At 42.9% G+C, this 8226-nt stretch overlaps 1 long non-coding RNA gene across 1 annotated transcript; it reads right to left on the bottom strand.

The window, feature by feature from the left end:
• Positions 1 to 1655: 1655 nt before the first annotated feature.
• Positions 1656 to 8226, bottom strand: LOC116089251. The gene is made up of 3 exons (XR_004118243.1): positions 8170 to 8226; positions 3799 to 4004; positions 1656 to 1910 (listed from the first exon to the last, which is right to left on the bottom strand). It is a non-coding gene; the product is annotated as an uncharacterized LOC116089251 (long non-coding RNA).

The raw sequence follows: 8226 nt of genomic DNA, 5'->3' as shown, positions 1-8226 counted from the left end.
CACATCTCTATGCTTAACACAGAAGGGAGAGAGAATCCAGTCCCATCTGTCCTTCTTAGGCCAGCTAGTTCATCCTCCTCCAAAGTGCCTTGTAGGCTTTTCTGGCCCAAGTGATCCATCCACCTATGGTACTCTGGACAAAGCCTCCCTGGCTGCCCCAAATGTCTCTGTTATTGCTTAATGTTTTGCTAAGTGTTACCTTCCTCACATAGTAGGCGAGCACCTGGGAAGCTAAATAAGGTTCCTAATATTGTCCTAATGCAGTAAATGCACTCGATGATCAACAGTTTGAATACCTGAATACTGAGTGCAGTTGATTAGACAGTTAAATGAATACATCGTAACACTTCTATGCTCAACACCTCCGACCAACTTCCCATTACCCTCAAAGGGTGGAAAGCCATCCCAGCGACCTCTGTGACACAGCATCTGCTGTCTTTCAGTGTCACCTCCTGTCAGTCTTCCCTTGCTCATTCACTGCCCTTGCTACACACACTCCGTCCTGGAGACTAGCCAGGGCTGCCAGATTCCACAAATAAAGTTACAGCACACCCAGATCAGGTTGAAGTTTGCATAAACTGATGGCTTTAGGCATTAAACAGCATCCTAGGCAATGTTTAGAATAGACATATGTGGGAAACATTTGTTTTCATATGGAATTCAACCTGAACCGACTGTCCTGTGCCCTAGTCCCTCCACAGGGAACATTTACACTCAGAATCCCTACTTGTCCCTCAGATCCTTGGTTCTCCCAGACATCACCGTCTTGAAGAGGCATGCCCTTAATCCTACATCACCACCTCCAGCCCCGCCCCTCTGCATCCTGTTCCTATGTTCTTTGTATCCTAACAGGGCGTTTCTCTCTCGTAAGCTTGTTATTCATCTTCTCCTACTCACGTGACAATTCGAGATGAGCAAGGATTCATAAGGATTGCTTAAAGTGTTTATTTCCCTGAGACTAGAAAATGATAATCTGTTCTTTCAATAAATAAAATGGAATCACTTATATTTTGCTTTATATAAAATTATGTAACATGGTGATTCTTAAAGAAAAAAGGCAAGTAATTACAGGCAACTTTCTGTTCCTGTTATTCGTGCCAGTGTCCTTCAAAAGTGACACAGCAGTCCACTCTTAGTCTTCACATTTTGATTGTGAGACTGGCTTTTAATGGCTGAACCATTGATTCTAGCCCTTAACCCTTATGCTTGGCTTCACTTTGCACAGTCTTAGTTACCCAGGGTAACTATGATGCAAAAGTATTATTTGTCTTGTCCTTCTGAGAGGAAGGGACCACTTTTATGTAACTTTTGTTATGGTACACAACAGTGTATAGTATGTAACAGTACACTGTCATGCTTTTATTATTAGTTATTGATATCTCACTGGGCTTCATTTGCAAATTGAAGTTTATTATATGTAGGAATAAATGTAGTCTATGCAAAACTTGGCGCTGTCTGTAATCTTAAACACCCAGCAGAGGCCTTGATACATAGATAAAGGAGGTCTCCTGTATTCCCTCTCATCTCCCCACTCCTCCATCATGACAGAGCTTTGTGTTTTAATATTTATTTTATTTTTAATTTTGTGTGTGTGCACGTGTGTGTGAGAGAGAGTACATGTGTGTGTGCATGCATGTGCTTGTGTGTATGTGTGTGTATGTGAGAAAGAGAGAGAGAGAGAGAGAGAGAGCACAAGTACGGGGGCGTGGGGTGTGCATGGTACTTCAGTTAATCTCCTGAGTAGGCCAGAAGAGGGCATTGATGACTTGAAACTGGAGATATAGGTGGTTGTGAGACACCTAACCTGGGTGCTGAGAACAGAACCTGGGTCGTCTGGAACGGCAACTAGGTCTCTTAACCATGAAACCACCTCCCCAGCTCAACAGAGCTTTTGTTCAGTATGGAAACACCTGAAATAAAAAGAGACTTTACTGAAACTCTGGCTTTTGGTCACTTACTTCGAAGTCAAAGAAAGCAAACATCTGAGTTTTCATCCTTATCTGGCAGAAAAGTCCAGCAGCACAAGTTCACTGCCACTTGAGTCACACTTGCTTGACCTTGAGTGTTCCCTGCAGCATTGCAGGACTGGTTTAGCTGTAATTGACAGGCTGGGGAAGGCACCAATGAACATTGGTAATTGAGGGGATGACCTGCGGTGTTCCATCCCACGTTCCCCTCCTCTGTTTGGCCCTTGCCCAAGAACAGGGAGAGAAACTGTCCTCTGTTTTATTATAGCGATCATGTATAAGACAAATTGCAGCTGCTGCACGGCTTCCATTTCTGTTCCTGAGATAGCTGAGAGATGAGACACTCTAAGCAACTACTAGGCAGTAGTGTGACTCGTGGGGTGCTGTCAGTAGGAAAGCTGATCTTGCTTCACTCAGCCAGCATCCAAACAGGGGAACACTTGCCTTCCAAAACTTCATGCCCAGCCATGATTTGATCCAGAATAGTGATGTCAGTCTAGATAATGTGGGTTATTGTACGAAACTGTCATAATAGTGAGAAGTCTTTGACACCCCCTCCTCCCCATCTCCTCCCCTCTCCTCCTCTTCTCCCTTCTCTTCCTCCTCCTCCCTCTCCCCCTTCCCCTCCTCCTTTTCCTCTTCTGTCACCACCTCTACATGAAGTTAGCTCCTGTCAATATTCTCTGCCGACTAGGTGACCCCAAGTTTTGGGATGTGACTCTAGAAATATTAGCCAGCATTAACTTCATGCTTTCTCTCACTCGTTCAGAAATGATTGCTGAAACTCCAGGTTTCTACCTAATCCTGGGTCATCTACCTGGCTTTCAAAGCCCTGAGTCCTCTGCCTTCTCCCATCTTATCTTATCTCCCTGGTGTGGATCCACCTCTGGGCATCTTTCTAAGTGTTCTTTGCTGTCTTGATGTCTTGAAAACCTGGCTTTTTTTCCAGTTTAACTTCACCTGGGCTGGATTTTATTTCTCTCTGCCTTTAAGCTACACATTTAATATTTGAATGTTCTTACAGCATTTATTTTCTTTCCTCACATTGTGGACATCATCATTATTATTATTTTTAATTGGCATGTAAATTAGTAATCTTTATTGTGATATTTTGCATGTATACACAATTATACTTCATACACCAATGCCACTGTCCTTTTTTTCCACTCTCCCATCAACTCCCTCTATCAGTCCCTCTGTGTCCATCAGTCCCTCTGTGTCCAAAAGTCCTTCTGTGTCCATCAGTCCCTTTGTGTCATGTCCATCAGTCCATCTGTGTCCGTCAGTCCCTCTGTGTTGTGCCCATCAGTCCCTCTGTGTTCATCAGTTCATCTGTGTCCATCAGTCCATCTGTGTCCATAGTCCATCTGTGTCCATCAATCAGTCCCTCTGTGTCCATCAGTCCTTCTGTGTTCCTGTAGTCTTCCCTTCGGCTTTTGTATCATATATGCTCCATCACTTTCTCTTGCTTCCATTTCCCACTCCATTTATAGCTTTTCCCTCTCCTCCAGTCATCCCCTTTCTATTTCTAAGTCTTATGTATATGAAGCCATTTAAATACAAGAGGAAACATGCAATACATTCTCATTTCTCTCAACATGGCAATCTGCAGTTCCATCCACTGTAATTTCATTCCTTATTCCTGATCAAAATTCCATCGTACAGAGCTACTACATTTTCTCATCCATTTATCTGTTTATGGACAGCAAGACTGTTCCATATCTTAGGATAAAATTTGATGTCTTTATTGATTCCTGTTGTCTTTTCCCACTCAACTAAATTGAAAATGCCTTGAGATGTGTAATAAAAATATGGAAAATAGAAACAGTACCTGATGACTGATTTGTTGTACCAGTGGCCCAGTTAGTGTCCCACCTATGTTGTTTGCCGTTCACTTAGCGTCCCCCATATGGCATAAAGAATAAAAGAGATCTCTGGCTCGGTGGCGTCCTGGCACTGGATGTTAACCGGTGAGTGAATCCGCACTTTCTTGACATCAGGTCAGTAAAGAGCAGCCTACTGTGTCTTTTAAGGCATCTGAAATAAATATCCTGATTACACATTACCTTGAAATCTTCTATAATCTCATGCTAAGGAATTATTATTTTATTTTATCACCAAGAACAAGTCTAGCCAGTCCACATGCACGTAGTTGGTCCAGAGTGAAGCCAGACCAGCTGTGGTGGTTCATAGACCCAACACTTGGAAGGGAGAGGCGGAAGGACTGCTGCAAGTCTGAGGCCAGTCTGGTAGACAAAGAGTTTTCTAGACTAGCCAGGGATACATAGGGACACCCTGTGCTAAAATAACAATAACAAAAGTCACCGGATGTGCATGCAGACTGGGCTGCCTATCATGCCTTGAACTTTGACTTCCAAGAACACTTCTATTCATTCCAGAGGTATTCTAGAATCATGTATTGATAAGATCTGCATGGACATGTCTACTCAGAGAGGAGCTGTCAAATTCACGAACAAATGGGCAGCGTTCCCCGCCAAGGAACAGTCAATAGAACATCTCTTGGAATTTCTAGTCTATTTCTTTTTCTATGAAAAATCTAAATTCACTAAGTCTTCAAAGAACACTACAAATGTTCAACCCTTCGAAAGCTGAAGGCAGGAGTGTGAAACATCTAAATATGATTGATTCTTCTCCTGAGGGGGAAAAGGGGAATCAATGTTTTGCTTTTTCCCCAGTTTAGTAGAGCTTTTTGTGTGTGTTAACTGACTTCCTTTAGAAATTTAAATGCTTAATTTAAATAAGACCTGGGACTCCACATAGCTCCATCTTGCACAGCTGTGTTTAAAAATGCATGGCCCAGTAGCCAAAAAGTAACTTTAAATGAAATTTTGTTCTTTGCCAGCATTGCTCATAGAATATCAAAAGGGATAAAATTCCTAAATTGAAAGACTCCACTCCAAACCCTGCTTCCTGTCATCACCATTTCCTCTCTGTATCAAAGCTGTACCATTAGTCTCTTGGGCAAAACCCCCACAATGCCTTCTAAGGCACCCTGCAGGAATTCTTCTCATCCAAATATTTCCTTCCTGGTTCACTCTTCCTCCCATCTTGTTACTTGACTTTATACCTAGGAACAGGAATGGCAAGGCTGCAACATTGTTAAGCATTGTTAAGTTTGAGACTAGACTAGCCTGTGCTACGTAAGTCTCTAGTCAATTTACAGTGCCTAGGGAAAGCCTGGATGTAGCATTGTCTCTCAGGCATTCTCTGTCTCTCTGTCCCTTCTTCGCCCCTCCTTCCATCCCTCCCTTGTTCCTTTCCTTCCATTGTTTTTCTGAACCTTGACATAGTCATGCAAACAAACTAGACTGCAAATAGGGAAATAAGTAAAGTCTAGTTATCTTAGCCCAGAACATTCTAGGCCAGCCAAACAACCCAAACATGGGTTAGCAATCACAAAAAGAGGCACAGCTACAAGCTAGCCACAAGCTAGACCTCCTCCCTCAACCTCACAGATGCACAAGCATGCCTAGCCAAGAGTAACAGATCAATCCAGTCAGCCCACTGACTTATGAGCTAATTTGGGTTTGATAGGTTTAACTTCTTACTGCCTTTGGAGTGGTTTGCTAGACATCATGAGGTAACTGATATATTAGTGAAATAGCAGAAAAACCAGAGCTGGAAGCCATGAGGACACAGTAAATGCTAATAAATAAATTCTTGTTCCCAACTGGTGGAAGTTGGTATTTTTTTAATAAGTTACAAGTGTTTCTAATAGCAAAGTTGAGATTAATTTGCAACCCTTTCCTTCTTCTTCTTATCTAACTACCAAAATAAGAGATCAAAATGTAAATACTACTCAACTTCCTACAACAAATGTAGACATGCTTACACCCACACCATAATTTAATCTTCAATTTTCCTTCAAATCTTAAGCAAATTATTCTCCCTACCTCTCCCACAGCTACTAGATGGAGCCCCAGTGCTTGAGGGTTTTTCGGAGATTGGTGCCTAGCGCATCAAAGAAGGGCTGGTCATAACCTCTGATAGGTTTATGTGTGAACAGTAGCAGTGTGTAAGTCACCAGCTCCCAGCAACTGCAATGAAATCTACATGCTGGCTGCAGCTGCATAGAAAATATTCCCCTTCTGAGGATATTTATTTGGCTCCAGCCATCTTGCACATAAATTGTTCTGAACTTAGGGTGTATGGCTCTGAGTCACTGCCAAAGGAACTACTTTGATCACATCCAAAGCCTATCCCCACAAGATCTATCATAGCTTGGGTTTCAAAAGGCATTGCTAGAGCTGGGGGGCTGGTGACAAGGGATCTGCTAATGAGTCAACAAACACATACCTTGAGATAAATCGTGTTAGGAAATCATAAGTAATGTCACCATCTGGTGACTCCTCCCCACATGTTCCTGCTATGCGTGCTGATGTCATTTAGTGCCTCAAAGCAAGAAGAAATGCGTTCTTCAAGAACATGGGGGAGTTCTTTGCTAGACTGTGATCATTATGGGAAGGACAGTGGATCAGAGTGTCTCTGAAGGTCCCTTGTTTGTAGAGCAGACATCAATGGGTACTAAACTAGCATAAAGGAACTTATTAGAACAACATAGAATGGTTTTTACATTCAAAGGAAGGGCTGAGAAAAAACATGGGGAAAATGTCTTGCTGCTTATTATTTCTCTAGGAAGCCAGACAGGCAGGCCCAGAATGGGCACTAGTCATATTTACATCCCTCCATCTTATGTCATAAATGAACCTTCCAGGAAGCCTAGTGCAATCCAAATCCCTCTCTCTCTCTTTTTTTCTCTGTCTCTCCTTTCCTTCCTCCCTCTCTCCCTCTCTTCCTCCCTCCTTCTTACTCTCCCTCTTCCCCCACTGAGACAGGGTTTGTCTGCATAGCCCAGTCTGTCCCCGTATTGTCTCTATAGATCAGGCTGACCTTAAACTCAGAGATCTGCATAGCCTTGCCTCTTGAGTGCTAGTATTAAAGGTGTGTGGTGCCACACCAGGCCTAAGCTTTTGTATTTTAGAAACTGGTTTTCCTCCAGTTGGGTGGCCTCTACACTCATTTCTGGCTGGAAGCTAAACTGATTTTTTTTTTTTTTTTTTGAGACAGGGTTTCTCTGTATAGCCCTGGTGTCCTGGAACTCACTCTGTAGACCAGGCTGGCCTCGAACTCAGAAATCCGCTTGCCTCTGCCTCCCAAGTGCTAGGATTAAAGGCATGCGCCACCAACGCCTGGCTTAAACTGATTTTTAAAAAAGTATATATTTACTTTTATTTATAATTGTGCATGTAATATGAGTGCAAGACACCTTTGCGAGGCCACAGACATGTGGATGCTTCTGGAGCTAGAGTTACAAGTGGTTGTGTGCTGCCCAATACAAGTGTGGGACCTGAACTCTGGTCCTCTTCAATAGCAGTTCATAGTCTCTTAACCACTGAGCCATCTCTCTAGCCCTCTGAACTGCCTGTTTCCTCCTGTAATTTATTGAATTTAATCATGTGATATCATTAGTGATAGAGAACAACATGTCACTGCCCCCTCCTATAGTTCTCATATGCTTGCAGATGTTACATCTGTTTCAGAGCTTGCTATAAATCGAGGGAAACAATTAAACACCTTCCTCCATCAATTCTTTTTCCAGGGCTTTTAACAAGCTTTCCTGAACGAAATAATCACCAGGCTGTCTGCCCTGGCAAGCCAAGATTCTATTTGCTGTCTGTTGAGAGTGGACATGATAACAGCAGGAAGAGCCATGCGGCGGTCACTCACAGTCATCCCTCCATAAAGATGCATGCCTAGGCATGCGCTCTCATACAAATGTCAAAGGCTGAGTTTCCTCAGAATTCACGAAGGCTTCTCTGCCAGGAGAGATGTTAGAATCATGCATCCCAGATTGGTGAGGAAAGAGGCAGGAGTCCTGACAAAAAAAGGAATTAGGGCCAGGCAGAGTAACAGCCCTAGCTATTGGACTGGATCCCAACCATAGCATTTAATCATACAATGTAACAATGACATCAAGTAGAATTTGTATGTGCTGGGGTTACGGCAATCGAGTGCTTTTCATGCATGATCTTATTTGATGTCTTATCAACCCTCACCTTAGCGAGTTCTGGTTTGGGTCGGGAGTGGTTTTTTGTTTTTGTTGTTTTTGTTTTGTTGTTTTTTGCTGTGTATGAGGACATTGGGGTCAGAGGATAAAGACATATTACATCATTACCCTTACCGGAGGCTTTAAGCAGATGAGGGGGGTGTGGCTCCAGAGGCACGGATGAAATCACTG

The sequence above is a fragment of the Mastomys coucha genome, unplaced genomic scaffold, assembly GCF_008632895.1.
Source record: "Mastomys coucha isolate ucsf_1 unplaced genomic scaffold, UCSF_Mcou_1 pScaffold14, whole genome shotgun sequence".
Lineage (NCBI taxonomy): Eukaryota > Metazoa > Chordata > Mammalia > Rodentia > Muridae > Mastomys > Mastomys coucha.
Note: the sequence above shows the minus strand (reverse complement) of the source record. Positions and strands in the feature narration are given on the sequence as shown.